This window comes from Saccostrea echinata, unplaced genomic scaffold (assembly GCF_033153115.1).
Source record: "Saccostrea echinata isolate AGI-Se365-2 ecotype Australia unplaced genomic scaffold, CSIRO_AGI_Sech_v1 ptg000014l, whole genome shotgun sequence".
Lineage (NCBI taxonomy): Eukaryota > Metazoa > Mollusca > Bivalvia > Ostreida > Ostreidae > Saccostrea > Saccostrea echinata.
The window spans coordinates 18,938,677-18,960,419 of NW_026889763.1; the positions used below are offsets into that span (position 1 = coordinate 18,938,677).

Here is a 21,743-nt window from a genome sequence, read left to right on the forward strand (position 1 = left end):
CAGGGGATGCTCACTCCTCCATGGCACCTGATCCCACCTCTGATGTTTGGAGGTCCGTGTTTGCTCTGCTCCTATTTTGTATTGTATAATGGACTTTTGAGCTTGAATACTGTTCGTTATCTCCATATATTTCATGGTCCAATTAATCAAACAGATTATTAAACCCCCGCTACGAAGGAAAGGGGGTGAACTGTGTCGCCCTTATGTATCCGTCTGTCACTCTGCTTAGCTGTGTGTCTGTCCGTAACAAATTTTCGTCGCAGATGCTTGATCCTTTAAGCACACTCTTTGTTTAGGCATGTCAAACGGTGGGATTCATTATTATTTGAATCCAATGTCAACTTCCTGTGCGTCTGTCTGTACCAAACTTCCGTTGCAGTTTTCTCAGCAAATACTCATTGTAGATGCTTGAAATTTTAGCACAATCTGTTTTAGGCATGTCATGTAGTGGGATTTATAAAAGCCTGTCAGAGCGAGCGTATTACTAGTGAGCATTGGCTTACAGTCTTCTTGTTATATAAGCATATTATGAGTTATGATGTCAAACGTGAAAGAGAAATTTATCATTTTTATTATAACACGCCCGTGTCTGTCTGTGAGGAAAACCACAACTTTGCCATTTGAGACGGTATTTGCATTATGTAAATATCAAGCTCAGACTTATTGTTTCACAGTAAACAAAATAATTGTTTTAATGAAAATCTAGATCAGTTTCTTGACTTGGGTATTTGCCGCATCACAGATTTAACGTACGTCTTTTTTTTTTTCTGTAACCAAAACCAAATGCAATCAGAAGCTTAATGTGAATTTTAAAAGATGTTGTTGATGATGTAGTTTTTACCTCGATCAGTATTCGATCAGTCTAAAAGCTATTGCTCATATGATCAGTGGTCTTATCAATGCTTTAGTCAGTTGTAGTTTTGAAAAAAAAAAGAATTGCTGAAAGTCCCTACCATAAGCCATAAGCGACAATATGTACCTACCCTCATTGGACATATTATACCATCGGTACATATTGATTTAACAATATGTACAAAGTCTTTTTTTTATCCTGCAAAATAGACGACAAATTGTACAGTTGAGCATCGGCACATTTTGTCGTCGGCCGGTAATATGTACTTGTTGTGAACATTTACACATTTTGTGGCCGATATATTGTGTTGAAGAATATTTACTAAGGTTTTAAAGGGAGAGAGAGAGAGAGAGAGAGCGAGATTAACACACACAGACGTACAAACAGAAGGATAGACAAAATGTTCGCCAGTTAAATAAGTAAACAATTTTCATAACTCGCAATACAGTAGGGAGAAAATGTTTTGGTCAGAAAAATTGTGTCCAGGATTGATGTACATTATGTACATCACTATGATATGTCAAGATACTGTAATTCTTGAAATATTTGCTATCTGATAAACCAGTCTATTTTTTTTTTATTTCTTGTTATATATACTTGGAAATTGAAATAAAGTTTTACTTCAGTAGTAATGTTTATCCGGAAATTATTTTATGTGTCATTCTTATATATGTACTGAATTTATTGGTGTTTGGGGTCGACAATGTTTTTATATCAGAAAGTGATAAAAGTTCTTTTTTGACAGAAAGCGGAAATTGATTGAAGTTTCAGAGAGAGAGAGAGAGAGAGAGAGAGAGAGAGAGAGAGAGAGAGAGAGAGAGAGACTTTTTACATTTAAAAAATTACAAAACACTCTTATAGGTAGGTAGCTTCATAATCTGCTACCTGTTAAAGGTAAAGAGCTTTATAATATGGCACCTCTTACAGGTAGGTAGCTTCATAATCTGGTACGTCATGCAGATAGGAAATTTTATAATACTGTACCTCTTACAGTAAGGAAGTTTCATATTTTGGTACCTGTAAGAGGTAGGCAGCTTTTGATTGTGGTATTTGTTACAGGTAGTAAGATTCGTAATCTGGTATACCTCTTACAGGTAGGAAACTTCATAAACTTGTTCGTCATGCTGATAGGTAGCTTTGTAACCCGTTGGTTGTGAGAAGCTTTATAATCTGGTACCCCTTACATAATCTAATGTAAGGGTAGGTAGATTCATTATCTGCTACATAATAGAGATTAGTAGCAGTAGTATTAGAAGAAGAAAGTTTTGCAATCTGGTACCTGTAAGAGGAAGGTAGTCCTGTAATCTGGTACCTATAAGAGATAGGTAGCTTTAAAATCTGGTGCCTGTTAGAGATAGGTAGCTTTAAAATCTGGTACCTGTCAGAGGTAGGTAGCTTTGAAATCTGGTACCTGTTAGAGGTAGGTAGCTTTGAAATCTGGTACCTGTTAGAGGTAGGTAGCTTTAAAAACTGGCACTTGTTAGAGGTAGGAAGTATCAAAATATGGTACCTGTTAGAGGTAGGTAGCTTTAAAATCTGGTACCTGTTAGAGGTAGGTAGCTTTAAAATCTGGTACCTGTTCGAGGTAGGTAGCTTTAAAAATATGGTACCTGTTAGAGGTATGGTAGCTTTAAAATATGGTACCTGTTAGAGGTAGGTAGCTTTAAAATCTGGTACCAGTTAGAGGTAGGTAGCTTTGAAATCTGGTACCTGTTAGGTGTAGGTAGCTTTAAAATCTGGTACCTGTTATAGGTAGGTAGCTTTAAAATCTTATACCTGTTCGAGGTAGGTAGTATTAAAATCTGGTATCTGTTAGAGGTAGGTAATATCAAAATCTGGTACCTGTTAGAGGTAGGTAGCTTTGAAATCTGGTACCTGTAAGAGGTAGGTAGCTTTAAAATCTGGTACCTGTTAGAGGTAGGTAGGATAAAATCTGGTACCTGTTAGAGGTAGGTAGGTTTAAAATTTGGTACCTGTTAGAGGTAGGTAGCTTTAAAATCTTATACCTGTTAGAGGTAGGTAGTATTAAAATCTGGTATCTGTTAGAGGTAGGTAGCTTTGAATTTTGGTATCTGTTAGAGGTAGGTAGTATTAAAAAATCTTTTACCTGTTAGAGGTAGGTAGTATTAAAATCTGGTTCCTGTTAGAGGTAGGTAGTATTAAAATCTGGTTCCTGTTAGAGGTAGGTAGCTTTGAAATCTGGTACCTGTTAGAGGTAGGTAGCTTTAAAATCTGGTACCTGTTAGAGGTAGGTAGCTTTGAAATCTTATACCTGTTAGAGGTAGGTAGTATCAAAATCTGGTACCTGTTAGAGGTAGGTAGCTTTAAAAATTTGGTACCTGTTAGAGGTAGGTAGCTTTAAAATCTGGTACCTGTTAGAGGTAGGTAATATCAAAATCTGGTACCTGTTAGAGGTAGGTAGTATTAAAATCTGGTTCCTGTTAGAGGTAGGTAGCTTTGAAATCTGGTACCTGTTAGGTGTAGGTAGCTTTAAAATTTGGTACCTGTTATAGGTAGGTAGCTTTAAAATCTTATACCTGTTAGAGGTAGGTAGTATTAAAATCTGGTATCTGTTAGAGGTAGGTAGTATCAAAATCTGGTACCTGTTAGAGGTAGGTAGCTTTGAAATCTGGTACCTGTAAGAGGTACATTGTAGGTAGCTTTAAAATCTGGTACCTGTTAGAGGTAGGTAGCTTAAAAATCCGGTGCCTGTTAGAGGTAGGTAGGATAAAATCTGGTACCTGTTAGAGGTAGGTAGGTTTAAAATTTGGTACCTGTTGGAGGTAGGTAGCTTTAAAATCTTATACCTGTTAGAGGTAGGTAGTATTAAAATCTGGTATCTGTTAGAGGTAGGTAGCTTTGAATTTTGGTATCTGTTAGAGGTAGGTAGTATCAAAAAATCTTTTACCTGTTAGAGGTAGGTAGTATTAAAATCTGGTTCCTGTTAGAGGTAGGTAGTATTAAAATCTGGTTCCTGTTAGAGGTATGTAGCTTTGAAATCTGGTACCTGTTAGAGGTAGGTAGCTTTAAAATCTGGTACCTGTTAGAGGTAGGTAGCTTTAAAAATCTGGTAACTGTTAGAGGTAGGTAGCTTTAAAATCTGGTACCTGTTAGAGGTAGGTAGTATCAAAATCTGGTACCTGTTAGAGGTAGGTAGCTTTGAAATCTGGTACCTGTAAGAGGTAGGTAGCTATAAAATCTGGTACCTGTTAGAGGTAGGTAGCTTTGAAATCTGGTACCTGTTAGAGGTAGGTAGCTTTAAAATCTGGTACCTGTTAGAGGTAGGTAGCTTTGAAATCTGGTACCTGGTAGAGGTAGGTAGCTTTAAAACCTGCTACCTGTTAGAGGTAGGTAGTATCAAAATCTGGTACCTGTTAGAGGTAGGTAGCTTTGAAATCTGGTACCTGTAAGAGGTAGGTAGCTTTAAAATCCGGTGCCTGTTAGAGGTAGGTAGTATTAAAATCTTTTACCCTTTAGAGGTAGGTAGCTTTGGATTCTGGTACCTGGTAGAGGTAGGTAGTATTAAAATCTGGTACCTGTTAGAGGTAGGTAGCTTTGAAATCTGGTACCTGTTAGAGGTAGGTAGCTTTAAAATCTGGTACCTGTTAGAGGTAAGAAGCTTTGAAATCTAATATCTGTTAGAGGTACGTAGCTTTAAAATCTGGTACCTGTTAGAGGTAGGTAGCTTTAAAAATCTGGTACCTGTTAGAGGTAGGTAGCTTTAAATTCTGGTACCTGTTAGAGGTAGGTAATATCAAAATCTGGTACCTGTTAGAGGTAGGTAGCTTTGAAATCTGGTACCTGTTAGGTGTAGGTAGCTTTAAAATCTGGTACCTGTTAGAGGTAGGTAGCTTTAAAATCTTATACCTGTTAGAGGTAGGTAATATTAAAATCTGGTATCTGTTAGAGGTAGGTAGCTTTGAATTCTGGTATCTGTTAGAGGTAGGTAGTATTAAAATCTTTTACCTGTTAGAGGTAGGTAGCTTTTGATTCTGGTACCTGGTAGAGGTAGGTAGTATTAAAATCTGGTACCTGTTAGAGGTAGGTAGCTTTGAACTTTGGTATCTGGTAGGGGTAGGTAGCCTTGAACTTTGGTACCTGGTAGAGGTAGGAAGTATCATATTAACTTGACATCTGTACATTTTACAGTGACAAGCTACATAATGTAGTACGAATACCGTTAGAGGTGTGCAGTTTCATTTTCTGGGGGTTGTAACATAAAGGGTACTTAAGTCTAACACCATGCTTAATGTACAGTGTTTAATTTAATACTGTAACTAAAAGCTTGCTTAGATATGACAATCTTAGCAAACTTAGGCGGTCGGTAGAAGTGACTTTTGTATGTCTTAACTTTAATCAATACACATGTTTAGGACTATTAAATGTTAATTATCGGCGTTAAAACATTCCTCTATTCATATTATGTATTAAAGAAAATAAATATCACTATTAAATACTGGTTTAAGAATTTTAGTTTTTTCATCGGGGGAATTTTTTTTTGGGGATAGTTTTGAAATGCTACACAAGTTGGACCTATGTTATAAACGCTATCATTATTAGTAAGTTGTACAAGGTTATCATGGAATTGTTAGTTCACTGTGAAAATATGAGATGAAATGTATTTTTAAAAAACAGAAAAATTTTCGGTGAATTAGAATATGATGACTAGAAAGCTAACGAAGAGTGTCTGAAAATTAGATTAAATGTAGAACACAGAAAGCACGGATTGAGGCAGTGGTTCACTACCGTCAGACAGAGAGACATAGAGAACTCGTAATAACTTGGAGACATTCAAAAACACTTCCTCTCGACCCTTGATTAAATTGAAATAAGTATATAATAAAAGATCTATGTAGAGTCTTTGCACACCGGCATTCGCTGATACATGGAGGGGGATTTAAAATTCCCTAATTTTTTGTACTTTGATTTATAAGGGTTTCAATTTCAAGAAAAAAGACGTTCGGTTATCGTGCCATGTCTGCGAGAATGACAAAGCGAGTGAACATTTGTCAAAAGAAAAGAATAACAGCAAAAGGTAACTGAAAACATCGCAGTCTCGAGTGATAAACAAAAGGTGTGTATTTACAAAAATAAATAAATAAATAAAAATAAATATGTACATAAAATTATATATATATATATATATATATATATATATATATATATATATATATATATAATGAAATAATTTAAAAACTTCATCATACATTTTTTTGTGGAGAGAGAGAGAGAGAGAGAGAGAGAGAGCTCCGTAAGACATCTTTCTTTTCAAGTAAATATTATATAATGTTAAAATTATTATGACGATACCCCGTCGCCCCCCCCCCCCCCCCCCCAAGTTCGAATGCACTATATGCTCCCAAATCAACAATTAAAGGACTTTAATTGTCTATCTCCCTTTATTTTTCTTAATTATTACGTTTTACATATTAAATAAACATTAACCTTTCTAGAGAACGATTGATGTGGAACTTTTTAATAAGGGTATAAATTCATGGTTACCACCGTTGTAATGCGAGATAACTCGTACGCACTTATGGAGAGATAAATCCTGCCAGCCACCCTGCAAGCGGTACCAGATAGTCTCAACCGTTTCCTTTGTGTGTGAAAGGGAAGGGGGCTTTTTTCTACGAATATTCACATTTTTAAGCATTTTTTAATATCTTATAGTTTATGGTTTAGTTCGGGGTGACACTCTATTGCTCGCAGTAGCAGACTTTCTAGTTTTTCTTCTTCTTCTTTTTTTTTATTTAATATTATCATTTCTCTAATACTGATTTTAGAGAATGCATTGCTGACAAAAGTGGGTAACTTTAACTCAGATGACTATTCGATTTCATCAAGTCATGTATGACGTCAATGATTTCCTTAGATCTGTTATTGTCAACTTTGACGAAAAAATCTCACAAGTTTCCCGAACGACATTTGAAATCACCTAACAAAAATGTTGCATCTGCTTCACTGTTAAGGTAGATTTGTGAAAATATGTGAGAGTAAAATGCAAGCACATCTCTGCTCCATGGTGTCAAAATTGTCAATAATTCATGTTCGAATATTCGGTAGGTGTATTCGAATATATTCGAAAATTCGAAATAATAAACAAGTCTTGCTGTATTTCATATATGCATCAACCTACCCTCAGCTATTTAAGGTTTTGCTTCTATGATTGGGGGTAAGATTTCATGCAGAGTTTTGTAAGTGTACAGTCAAGTATCTTTGTATGTGATATTTGTAAATATTTTGTAAACTTTATTTTCCCCATTTGAGTAAGCAAAAGTGAATTTTATTTATAATTACTTCATCATCTTTGAAGATTTTTCCTGGATAAAAAAGGCACGCTCCCTATATTAAAAATGAATTAGTTAATTTCAAAACATCCTCCTTTACGCTATATAATTTTCTCAAAGTCCAAAAAACATTTTTCATCAGTGTATAGAGGGTCCTTAATACCAATATAATAAGAAAATATGAAATAAAATTTCTAAGTTAAAAAATAAGCCGATTATTCAATAAAAAGATACAACTGAAAGATAATTGAAAGGCCACTGATATGTATCTGCTATTCAGTCGACTGAATGGTAACTGAAAGACCACGGAAAAGTCACGGGAAAGGAACTTTTCAGTGACCTTTCAGTGGCCATTCAGTTACCATTCCATCGACTGAATGGTGTAATTTCATCCTGTGATGTGCGCCGTCCGTTAATTTGAACATTTTCAGATTCTTCTCTGAACCAATTCCAACCAATTTTGACATACAGCATATATAAATGAAGGGGAACAAAATTGTGAATTTCATGGTTCCTGTCTCTCTGGGGCCTGAAGGGTGGGGCTAAAACCATCTAAATTAGTGCTATCTCTAACATCTACTTCTTTACTCCCGGACATCAAGCAGTTGAACTCTTGTCATGATTATAAGAAACATTAAGTTCTCCACTCTACTGTGAAATTCATTGCCCCAGGTTCAGGGGTTCTGGTGCTAGGGCGGATCTATATAGATCATATAGTGAAAGTGCAACTTTTCTTTGAAAAATCTTCTCTGCTTCTGGGTAATTTTTAAACAAAGTAAGTGTATAGGTATGATAAGCAAGGTTGCCGTTTCCAAAATTGTAAAATTCATGGCCCCTGGATCAGGAGTTCTGGTGTTAGTGCGGGGCTCTATTGATTATATAGTGAAATTGCATTAATTCTTCGAAAATCTCATTCTCTGCGCCAGGGTATCATTTAAACAAACTAAGTGTATGGTTATGATAAGCAAGGATGTCTCTTTCAAATTTGTGAAATTTGTGAAATTCATGGTCTCAGGGTCGGGGGTACTAGTGAAAGGTGATCATAAAGTGAAAAAGCATAATTTCTTTGAAAATATTTTTTTCATCTCCTGGTTTTAAAGTGAAGAAACTTAGTGTATAATAGTGATGAACAATAGTGCTTTTTCTAAAATTGTGAGTTTCATGGCCCCTGGGTCAGATGTGCTGGTTTAAGGGTGGGTATCTATTGATAACATAGTGAAATACATTAATTCTGTTAAATATTCCTGTACTCTGAAATTGACATTAAAAAGATGCTTGAGTTTCTAACTGACAATATCTATGTGGTTTTGGAGACCAGGTCTTCCAACAATCTATTGGAATTTCCATGGGTACCAATTGCGCCCCGTTATTAGCAGACCTTTTTTGTATTCATATGAAGCAGAATTTGTCCAAATCTTGTACGTGAGAAAAGGAAAACACTTGTTGTGGCCTTCAACTCGACATTTAGATATATCGACGACGTATTGTCAATTAACAATAGCTGTTTCCATTCTGTCGATACGATATATCCTTGTGAGCTTGAGATAAAAGATACCACAGAGTCTGACACATCTGTTTCATATTTGGATATTTTACTTGAAAAAGACGTTAATGGTTATCTAACAACCAAGCATTATGATAAACGTGATGACTTTAACTTTTAAATCGTCAACTTCCCTTACTTATGCAGCAATATATGTTCATTACCTGCATACGGGGTATATATTTCTCAGTTGATTCGATACGCAAGAGCATGCTCTACGTATGTACAATTTCTAAAACGAGGTAAATTATTGACAAACAAGTTGATGAAACAAGAATATCAGCTGTCTCGTTGAAAGTCATCATTTCGTAAGTTCTATGGTCGATACAATTACCTTGTCAGCAAATACAATTTATCATTGAGTCAAATGCTGACTAACTTTTTCATACTATTTGTTAGGCCATTATTTACACACTGAATTGTCGACGGATTTTTCCGTTGTTTCCCGATCATGACAAGAAGCACACGGCGGGTGGGACCGGTCGGCAGGGGATGCTCACCCCTCCATGGCACGTGATCCCACCTCTGATGTTTGGAGGTCCGTGTTTACTCTGCTCCTATTTTGAATTGTTTAATGGACTTTTGAGCCTGAATACTGTTCGTTATCTTTATATATTTCATTCTATTGAGTGAAGTTATTCCCCTTTGACATTCACTATTGATACACTATAAATAATGTATTTGAAAGGTTAATAGAATAATTGAATTACACAAGAATTTTTATTGAATACATGTAACACAAAAAGTACCTTTATAGTTTTAGTGATCGGGTAGACTTGTTAATGATAGATAAATAAAAATGAGACAAAAATAAAATATCTTATTAATTTTCCGTCAATGACCAAGAGAGGACAATATGAGAGCTTATGATATGGGGTTAAAAACAGTACGGAAGCTCTAGTAGTTTGATAATAGTCTGCATGGTGATAGTGATAAATGGGGGACAGTTTAGAACTTACTTTATGAGTTGTGACTGAATACTAGACTTTTTTATCCTGATCATCCTATTTCTCTTGCTTTTAGGCTACAAAGCTTCATCTATCAGTCTGTTTTATACTCTATGTATCCTCTAAATTGTTGCATTATACTAATCTCTGACCGTTAAGGCCCTTTGACCTCTTGTTTATCATTTGTTTCACATTTCGATATTTTACTGATTAAAGAAGTTTGTGGTCAATAGCTGTAGAAGTCTCTAAAACATCAAGTAATTCTTATTTGAATTGTAAGGCACTTTTGCTATATTTATAAAAATTACATATATGATCATTGTTGAAATCATTGGCTTAAAAAAACATTCGGACGCAACTTAATTAACCGGTAGATAGACATTGTAAACAATTATCTCTCTCTTTTTTTCTTTCTCTCTGGATAGTATAAGCAAAAATAAAAAGAAATCTTTTTTTTTTTAAAAAATGATACATTAGGCAAATCAGACTGGATTTGACACAATTTATTTATGGTGCTCAAGGTTTATGACGAAATAAAAAAAATATTCAACAAGGAAATAGTTTTTAAAACGCATTGATTGGTGGATGTAGGTACTGTGACTGTATATAAGGCATCAATATCGATCATCTCGTTATCTGTCCTACATCAACATGGGAAAACTTCTCATTGTATTGACTCTTCTCTGCTTCGTGGCCCTGACGACCGGTGAGTGTATAATCTCTTTTTTTTTTACTCTCTCTCTCTCTATCTCTGTCGTGAAATTGTTTCTTTTTCACAGTAAATCTTGTTTTAGTTCTATTTTAGAATTTTAATCAACCTTGTAATAACAAAATAAAAAACAACAAAAAGTTACAGAACTGCTTAGGACTATAGTTAGATAGATAATGAATGACAATGTTGATTTACAGCGTCAATGACAATTTTGTGTTGATATGATATGATGATAAATCACTTTTTTTTCGCGAGAATTTTTTTGCAAATTTTGAAAGTCTGATAGGGAAGATTTTACATCCGTGTATAATTGTATTTTTAAAGTTATATTGAAGAAAAATTAGAATTTGTGAAAATTTTGTCTTGCTAATACATGCAATAAAACTATCTTGCGAAAAAATAAAATGGTACAAAAATATGACAAATTACAACATTTGAATTATGCCCAGAAGTGTTTCTGTCAGCAAATTGTTACAAGGTGTTATGAAAACACGCGTACGATTTCTAATGAATAACATTGCTGCAAAATACGATCTCTCTGAAGGTTACATAACAATAGTTACTTTTCCGTCCATTTCCTTCCATTTATTTTTCTTGAAGGTTCTTTGCAGAATTAAATGCGATTCAATTTCTCGTGAAATAATTCCTAAGCGAATGCATTTGCATAAATACAGAATTAATTTTAACAGAAAAAATGCAAAAATGGGTTATTTTAACTAGATTTATATAAAAAATAAATCATTGATATAATAAATAAATAAATGAATAAATCATGCGATAATCTTTTCGGGGAAAATTTCAATCTGCAGATCGAATTATATAAAATAATTGATGATTTGGAAAAGTTAGTAGTAATTCTAACTTTCTTAATTTCAGCTTGTCCTCTTGGAACGCAGCAACACTATAATCGTCGCTGCTGTTATCATAACTTTCATTGCCATCTCGGAGAATATTGTAGAATTGTGTCTCACTTCCCGTATACGCACGGCTACTGCCGTATTGCAACCGGCGGTAAGTATCTATCCATGTCTATAATGTAGATATAATAATGAATGTATATTATGTTGGAACATTTCATAATGATTGTCTTTACTTTTGAAATTATTGGTTTGTCAGTGTTTGAAAAATTTATTGTTATTATCTTTCTGTTCGAAGATTGAGGAGTTTTAACTATCACTAGTAACAAGAGTCAATCTTGACTGAAATATGAAATACAATTTTAGTTATGTATTTTACAGATTATGTAGGACGATAAAATTAAGGGAAGAATGGAAAAAGGCACATGATTGGCAAATTGACAAAACAGCTTGATATTTCAAATAAATTAAACTTGCAGTGATCAATGTTCAATCAATTTATAATTGAAGCATTTGAATAAAATTTTGCATCTTGTGTCAACTTTAATTAATAAGATTGTCTATTGCATACTAAATAAATTCTGACTTATGGAAATTTTCAGGAAATTAGTTTTCTACTGATTGAAATTATCAGGATTTATACTTTTTACGAAATGTTTTGATGTCAGTTGTCCCCTTCTCAATATGAGTAGATGAAAGATTTTGAGCAGGTCGAATAATACATTAGTGATGCGAAAGTGCATATCACAATTTTTATTCACAATTTGTTCAATAAACAAAAAAAATCATCGTATCTGGACGTACTTAAAAAGTGCTTGGGACTGGCCATAGTATTATTAGTATACGAAATATTTCATGAGAATTTCAACTTACCCGCACATTTGAGGTTAATTCCACTCTTCATCATAATTTATAGCAGAGCAATAACACTTCCACCCCAAGCCAGACTTCATCTGATGCATTTTCACAATATCTTATTTTTAAGTTAATCCCTGTTTATCACTTGCGGCAGCATGCAATATGCACACATATATATTCCACCTGAAACAAGGGTCCTGCAACTTCCTCTTCCAGATTTCCACAAAAGATTTCACATTAATCCTCATTAATCGCCTACGTCATACTCTTTGATACAATCAATTTACGTTACTATTATGAACACTCTCAATTTCAATCAAGTGTAATTAAGTAATTTTTTTTTTATTTTTTATTTTTTTTTATTTATAAAAAAAGGACATGTAAGATTTAAAAATACAATAAAGACATGTGAATTTTCAAAGATGTTCTGCCATTTTAAATACGTTTTGAAATAAGACATAAGAATTATGTCACCCTCCCCGTCACAACAACTCGAGATGAAGGCCACAGCAAGTGTTTTCTTCTTTTCACTCAACATGCATGTAAATAAATGATTTTATCAAAACAACTGTCCTGGTTATGAAAAAATGAATTCATTCCTTCTTACTCTCTTTCGATCGCTTTTACTCTTTCTCTTAATCGATCAAAGTGTCAAACGATGAAAACGATCAAATTACACTGATTGATACAACACGCAAACATCTTGCAAATATGCGATGAAATTTTTGAAAAAGAAATACAAACCTGTTTGAAGATCGTATAATTATACAAGGTTTTAGCCATGATTATGATATTTCCTAAAATCACGCTGGAAAATGACATGACAGTTTGTAAACATTGCACAGCTGGGCCTTACTGACGTCATATGCTAGAGGAAATAAGCAACGTGTCATAGCTCATTTTCTCGATGGAGTAATTTTGATCGACTGTGCTGTGGCTATCTTGCATAAGAAAACCAAAAGGAAATATTCCCGAATGTAATTCAATATGTTCAGGTATCTATTTCCTATGACCAGCACTTGATGTCCTTTGTATTCAGCAGCTTAAATTGGAAAATTTATTTGATTTTATTTAAATTTATTTGAAAATTTATTTCCTGTTATTCCATGTTCTCACACCTTAAAGAGTTAAAAACTTATTCAGGGTCGTTGTGAAAGAGCAGTAATTTTATTAAATAGTTTAGTCGCCCGCTTGGAGCAGTGATTAGAGCGTTCGCTCTAGAGTCGCGGAGTAAGGAATTGATCCTTACGTCGCAGGTTCGAATCCCACTGTGGGACGTGGAGACCGGTCCTTCGGATGAGACCGTATAAACCGAGGTCCCGTGTCGCAGTAGGTGCTGACGCGAAAAAGATCCCTCACTACTCAATGGCCCTAAGTGCCGAGCATAGGTCAAAATTTGCAGCTCTCCACCGGCAAGTGGTGGCTTCTCCATATTAGTGAAAAACTCTCGAGAGGGACGTTAAACAACAAACAATCAAAAAATTAAATAGTTTAAGTCTTATACCAAAAAAAAAAAAGAAAAAGTTATCAAACAAATTTATTTCTTGATTTTTAGCAGTACAAACTCATGTTTATTACAAATCTAAAACGTCGTAGCAAAGAGAGAAAAGGAAAGTATATTTACTGATGAGCATTTAGTAGATATCGACAGCCCTAAATAAATTTATAATTGAAAAGATCTGGGAAACGAATAGTGGTAAATTCTATGAATCCTATAATAGGGCAAAAACGCAGAATTCCCAGACACATTAGAGAAGGGATGAAATCTGCAGAGTAGTCATCGCCGGTCGACCAGACACGCCTCTTATTTCCCTGAAACAAGGGCTTTATAGCTGGTATGAAACGTGAAAGTCAAAATAAGACCTAACTAAAGGTCGTCTATGCAAACAAAATTATATGAAATGCTGATTATAAACGAGATGTTAAAACCATATAAATCATCATATTTAGCAGCAGTCTGTCTCGCTTTTAAAAGAAACATTATCACACTTAGAACATATGTTGAAGGCTACAGAAAGTGTTTTCTTCTCCTCGTGAAGAAGTTTCTGAATTTATATATTCTGCTTCATATGAATACAAAATAGGTCTGCTAGTAAAGGGCGCAATAAGTACTCATGGGAACTCCAACAGATTGCTGGAAGACCGGGACTCCAAAAAATACATAGATTTTGTCAATCAGAAACTCAAGCATCTTTTTAATATCAATTTCAGAATACTTGTGTGTACATTCAGATTTTTAACAAAATATATTTCAAATGACCAATGACAAGGTAAGCATATTTACGAGTTCCATTTTTATTGAAAAAGCCTATGATGTCAAAAAGCCTGGCCTTTAATTTATCATGGGGTATGGTTGTATAAAGTATTTAAAAGTACGATTTGATGTTATTGGTTTTGGTAAAAATTTGTTATTTCAAATTTTCTAAAAGTTCCTTGGAGTTTTTAAGTATCCACATCTGATTTACACCACTTCTCAAATATACAGTTGTACACTACTCCTGAAGTTTCTCATGCACTGCTGTAATATTTTATTGATGACTTAAGAAAGGGGCTTGTTAGAACATTTACTGGAACGCGCTACATGTATGTTTCTTTGTTTTTAAGGATTTTTATAGATTTTAGGAATACAGTAATCCATATACCTTTTGTTTGTTGAGAATATTAAGAATATTTAAAACTGACATATGGAGAATTGAAGAATTTCCTCCTGATAAAGGGAGCTGTGGGTGTAAGTTGGATCACCAATAGCAGAATTAAATCCTAGTTCCTCTTAAATACAATTGAAAAATGAAAAAGAACTATAAGTGTAGGTTGCATTATCGGATGTGGAATTAAAACCAAGTTCTGCTAAAATGCAGTTGTAATAAGAAAACTTCCAAACAAAGACTGTTTTGTTACAAGCTTTGTCAGCTGAAACCTAAATGAAATATAAAGATTACGAGCAGTATTAAATCTCGAAAGTCCATGCAATGAAACGATACAAAGAATGAGTGCACTTAAGAGTGTCATTTGGAACCTTTTTAACCACCCATTTTAAGCCTTGAATTAGACTATATTGCTAAATTAATCTATGATTGTTGTGCATACATATGCGTTTGATATTTATACTTCAATTTTTTGTTAGACATATTTCTATAATTCTACACAATGTCATTGAAAAGTACATGTATAAGACTTAAATTCCGGAAATTTGAACTGGACCACTTTCGAATTTAAGGTACCCGCAAATGGGCGGAGATATTTAAATCGCATGGAAGTGGAATGTAAACATTTGCACATTATTTCAAGATTGATTCCACAGTATGAATTTTAACGGAGGAGAGAGAGATTGTGTAGTTTCATGATTCACACAAATAGTAAACGATTCTTGGCGATTCATATTGATCATTTTCATGATTCGTATCCATAAATTTGCTGCCTAGCACCGAATCAGCTCAATCTTAAAGTTTTCTTATGTATAAAAAAAAATGCCTCCCCCTTTTTTTTTTACTTTAGCTTGATCATTTTTCGTTTTAAATACTGAATGTTTTTCAATTCAAAGAATAAATGTATGTTTTAGGAAAGATTCACATTTAGTTTACATGACTTCAATGTCACTCTACATTTAATTCAGTGTACATGTAGTACGTAGTAATACAAACATGTGTAGTGAAACAATTAAAGTACACATGTATGTAGTACTCATGGTGATGCATATTTTATTATATGCATGTATAGATAAACAACATTCGGAAATGAAATATAAAATTTTAACTAAAAATTTGAGTTGCTAGGTTAACATGAAAATTCCAAGAAATACAAACTATCTGTAAAGATTATGCACTTTATGTAATGCTATTAATAATGAATTTCATTTCTTTTTACAATGTATTGTAATATTCAAGCAAGGAATATACTTATAAAAACCATGCTAGATAATTATTGTTCCTCATTCTATCTCAAATCACCCACACAGAAACTTTAATATATACTTAGTCCAATACTTGCACTTTTATAAAACAATCATTAGAATATTAAGAAATAAAAGGTCCACATCGGTGTAACATATATTGAGTAAATTACTTACAATGTGCCTATTGTTTATAAACATTCATTGTTCTCTGGGTTTTTTTCAAATTTTGTATTGTATTGCTTGACCATTTGGGTGTATTATGCAATAAAGAAATTATAAATGTAATTTTAATTAACATTTTATTGACAGAACAAGTATATTTGATATTGAAAACCGTGGTCAAAGAAAATTCTACAACGTTACTATGTCGATAATCACTCGCTTATGTCTTCAATATCTGTTTCATTTCGGCAATCCAAATATTGTCAGGTATGATAGTGTTTAGGGATGTGTCTGTAGATGCCTGCAGACCATAATACGGAAGGCGACATGAGCTAGCACAGCTACCTACTAATCGTGCACCTGATTTGCACTGGCAATAACAGAATTTCCTTCAAAATTCCAACACAATTTAGTGAAAGAAGACTAGGTAAACTTTAAGACCCTAATAAAATATTCGCAAAATTCTTCAATATTTTGAAGCCAGTACACACGGCGAGATTTGTAATATAATACAAGTATTATATTTGTATTATTATACTTTCCTGTACCCACGCTTATACATGTCTTATTAGATTGTTAATAGACTTTAGGTATTTCTACGTGTTTCCCTCGCAATATTTCTCTCTCTCTCTCAATAATGGAAAACGGGATTCCGTATCTGTGCAGTATCTGTTATAATAGTATTATGCACTGCATTAAAACTGAAAAGACCATCATAATGGAAAGAACGGCGGAACACTCGTACATGTACTGGTGCACATACTGCCTCGCTAGATTTAGGTGCAAAGAGAAGGCCCAAGAAGTTTAAAAAACTTCTTTAGAATAAATAATGCAGCATTTGAGCAACTTTTACAATCACATGTAGTTACTCCTTTTGATCTCCTTCCCATAAAACATATGTTTACTGCTGAAGGCGACCATTATTTACCATGTGCTTTTTTTTTGTTATGATAAAAATAGGATGACCCCAATGTGAGTACTTTTGATTGGTTTAAAAATGAAAGGTAAGGTAAGACTTGTATAAGAAATAGAGCATTGCCCTACTCTTAATAAAGTTTTATAAGATTCGAGAAATCTTATGATTCTCTGTATTAAAAGTCTATACATAGTAAGATTTTGTACTTAAATACATATCCGTGTGAACAGCCCTCGATTGACAGACACAATGAAAGCATATCGAACAGTGGAATGTCACGTGAGTAAAGTGATTATAATATCAAACGGTTGACACTCGGTGACCTGCTAATTTAGTAGCTAACTCGACCGATATTTGGAGAATTTTTCAAAAAATTACATATGAGCCGCAAATTGTCCAACATTGCCCTTTGGATATATATAAGTTTAAATCAAAATACACATTCTGTACAAATGAGATGAATGGACAAGTTGCGGCTCGATGTAAACAATGTCGTTGAAAACTGGTATGCATATGAATAACAAAAGAAATGTGACAAAACTGCTAGACCCCCGTCGCAAAAACCAGTGTCGCTCGACATTATTTAATATTTCCATGTGATATAATATATCAAATCCTGCTCTTAAGATATTGTTGAATAATTCTGATTCAAAAAGGTTATAAATACCGGAAATTTATTTTTGGCAAAGCACCGGGACCCAACTCTCCTAGCTTAAGTTCACTGATCCTTTGGAGCAGAGCAAACACGGACCTCAAAATGTAGAGGCGAGATCAGGTGCCATTTAGAAGTGAGCCTCATGTAGTCTTTCTAATGCTTTTATCACTTTTGGTCTACTGAAAGGAAGGATGGAAATTTCTCCTTTTGCCCTTTAATTTTCCAATCCGATTTTGTAACATTTATCTACATAGTTTTAGGGCATTTAGAGTTTTTTGAGTATCGATTAAGTCGGGAGATATAAACGCTATATGCAGGTGATAGTGGAATATCACTGCAAAAATAAGGAAAGTTGACGATGGAAAAGCTGAAATTATCTCGTTTGTCATACAATTTAGTTGTTAGTTCGCCATTATCGTCTATACCCAGATAGCAAGACAATGTTGGGCCAACGTTGGCCCAATTTTTTTTACAACGTTGGGCCACTGTTGGTATTCCTACGTTGGCCCACGGTCATTTTGCTCATCGGCCCAACGTTGATCCAACATGTTGGCATATTGTTGGGCCAACGTAGGTATAATTGTAAGCCAACTAACAGCCAACATAGGTAAATGGTTGGTAAGGTTGGCCCAATGTTGGCCCTCAGTTGGAAACGTTGGCATATTGTTGGGCCAACGTAGATAACATATAAAGCCAATTAACAGCCAACATATAGATGCAACTGGTCCTTCCCTTCAGGTTGGCCCAATGATGGCCCTACCCTTGTTGGTTATACTAAAAACGATTGACCGATATTGGCGGTTTATTGCTCTAAAGCTTTTTGTTGGCCAGTTGTTGAATATAATTTACATCTGTTAAAACAAATTGAATGAAAAAATATATATTTGTTAATTATACTTATATTGACATACCATGAATATTGAAAGAGTACACTTTATATATATTTTGACCTGCATTCACAATGCATATGAGTAGAAAGAAAACATTACAAATGATTCCCTGTAAAATGATTTTCATATCAATTAAATTGTCAAAAAGTACAAAAGTAGTATTAAAAAGATGAAGATGAAAACTTTTGGAAAATAATTAAAGTTTTTAATCCTGGCTTGCTTCCCCACTGTCCTTTTCCTTCTCTTTCTTTTCTCCTCCCTTTTTCTCCTCCCCCCATCTCGATCCTTGGCGTACCTTAGCCAGTCCTTAACAAGTTTTTCAATTTCATTGTCCGTTGCTGCACTGCAAAATTTATTTTTCCTCACAGCCTCTGATTGAAAATAAAAAAATTTGGTATTGAAAACAAATTACTGGTACAGACATCAACATGTAGACATTACAAAGGCAATAACAAATATATATAAGTGCATGTTGATTTATAAACCTTGGTATCTTTATCAAAATCGTAATTATCTATACAATAGAAAGTAGCTAGATTTAGACAACTTGAGAGAAAGATGTTCAATACTCTGTTACTTACTTATAATTATGTCTTTTAATTTTAGACTTGAGAGCCCTCTTTTATTCCCTTTCCCACTCCAATTCAATTGCATTGCCAAAGTTGTTGCCATCAAAAAGGATAGTACTCTCCGAACACAGGTTTGGATATTGTCACCACCAATGCACATCAGTTTTCCAAGCTTAAAATCACAATTTGTAATTAGTTAACTGAAACAACTTTTAGATACATGTAAAATTGATGAATTTTTAGAACAGTATTTATTATAAATGTTCACAATAATGCACAGTATTTATTAGAGTTACCATTATTTTGGCGGTTTCTTGGCACTTCATTTGTTCCTCTAAAGAATCCAATGCCTCTAGGGTTTTCAAGGGAAATTCAATTCCCAGATCTACCTCATCCTCCGTAGTGGTTCCAGTGGTTCCAGTAACCTCAACCTTTGCCAAGATATTCTGTAGTAATTTCGTATTGAATCGGACTTGTCCCTTTATATCTTCTAAAATAGTGAGGATTTTGATGTTCGTTGCTAAAAAAGTAATCAATTATCTTTAAATATACAATGGAATCTTTTTGTGTACAAAATCTCAGAAATATTAAATTGATAGAATTTGAATTTGATAAATAAATCTGTAACAAAATTTGAATAAAACTAGAGGTACACTGAACTCACTAAATGATACCCCTGTCTCCCATATGATTATAATGGCAAAGTCCATGTTTTGCCCTGGGAGAACCGAAATAAGTGTCAGATCAAAGAGTAAAATAGGAGGTGCACAATGGCATTATGTAACAAAGATTCTGTGAAAGTCTCATTAAATTTCATTCAGTGGTGTAAGAGGAGTTGCGGATAAGAGATAGGTACCCTAAAGCGTAACAGACGGACGGACGTACAAACAGACGGACGGACTGATGGACAGACGGACGGACGGACACCCCGATCACTATATACCCTCCCACTTTTCATGCGGGGGTATAAAAAATTCATGCACATATCTAGATACAAAATGTACACTGTATACTTATAAATAAATCCTGTTTACCTGTAATTTGTTGATTTGGAGTTGAATCCAGTGCAGCTTTAGATGAAGTTGGTGATGATGTCGTACTTGATGTTGCTTTAGCTGACGGGGTTGAGGGTGCTGATTTTCGTGCTGGTGATGCAAGTGAAGGAAGAGCAGGGAGTGGTGGGGGTCTGGAAATTGTTTCTTTGATTTTCTTGGTGATCTTCGAAGGCTACCTGAAGTTTTGTCCTGGCTTATATTGCATTCATTCTCCTCCTCGCTTTCAGAGGAAAGAGAATCATATCTTGGATTAGGTCTGAAATGATTTTAGTGTAAAACAAAACAATTAAGAATAGCTTACTAACGAGTAGTATAAGAAAAATGTTTTGAAAATCACAGCCATCACAATCATTCAAGTACCTTTTCTTTCTTTTCGGGACTGCGTCTAAGTTTGATGTAACTTCTGCTCTTGAGAGCCTTTTTCTAGCCTTTTCATAATCGTCTGAGTGTGTAAAAATAATATTGTAACAGAATAAATTTGGATAATAACATAAATATTTGATGTTTATTTGTTATTCTCCCATTATTATGTTCATTCTTTATCAAACTCTGTACCTTATATATGTAAGAAAAAATAGATCAAATTATTTTATGATTTTTCGTAAAGATTTTTCAAAGTATCTCGCAAGGAGTATTTATATTTACCAGATTCATACAATACTCGGATGGAAAGACACATGAAAGAAGGTGTAGGCTCCATAGACTGTTTAACAGCATGGTTAATTTTGTCCACATTTGTCCACATCGGCCATTTGCACTTTTTCTTGTCATCAGTAAGCCAGGTCTTAGGAACGACAGCAACAGAGCCCTCATCAATAAACTCAACCACTGCGTACATAGACCTATCACAGATCAATGAAACAAGTAAATTTATCTTATGACGCTATATATATATTCTGAATTACTTGACCTTATTTTCACACATATCTAACTACAGTACATATAAAAAAATACTTTCTTATAAAACATAGCATAATTTCACCAGATAGTACTCGTGAATGGGATAGCCAAATATTTCCTTTTATGTGGAAGTAGAGTGCATTTTGCTTGGATGTCAGACAATTTAGAAACGCTTTCAGTAGTGTCCAAATCATGAACAATTTGTATTCCAAGAAAACCAGAAGGTACCGGAATATCAAAGAAATCCTCCGAATATTTAAATGGTTGGTATACAACAAAAGTGTCGGCATCATCTAAAATGATATTTTTTACCACACCTATTTGTCCCCCTACACGCACGCAACTATCTTTCTGATTCAATTTAATACTGAATTTGGGAGTTTCTACTGATCCATATTGAATACCATTGGAAAGACAGGGTGGCAAAGGTCCAACTTGATGTTGTTTCCTTAAAATTGGGTAATGTTTTCCAGGGTTTTTAGTACTTTGTGCAATCCTTTCCTCTGAAAGTCTACGGATAATCTGCTGCAAAGGGAAGGATGGTTTACGAACCATACGTTTAAGTCTCCCAAAAAATTTTCAAATGGAAAGAATGATACATTATCAAGATTCCCATATTTTGAAGGATCAGCTGACAAATGAACCAA

At 34.2% G+C, this 21,743-nt stretch overlaps 1 long non-coding RNA gene and 1 pseudogene across 1 annotated transcript; one reads left to right on the plus strand and one right to left on the minus strand.

Moving 5' to 3' along the window:
- The first annotated feature begins 10,250 nt into the window (after nucleotides 1-10,250).
- LOC133186902 (uncharacterized) lies at nucleotides 10,251-11,734 on the plus strand. The gene is made up of 3 exons (XR_009721100.1): nucleotides 10,251-10,336; nucleotides 11,219-11,353; nucleotides 11,581-11,734. It is a non-coding gene; the product is annotated as an uncharacterized LOC133186902 (long non-coding RNA).
- Nucleotides 11,735-18,704: 6,970 nt separating this feature from the next.
- On the minus strand, nucleotides 18,705-21,046 carry LOC133186565 (uncharacterized; annotated as a pseudogene).
- Between the last annotated feature and the right edge of the window lie 697 nt (nucleotides 21,047-21,743).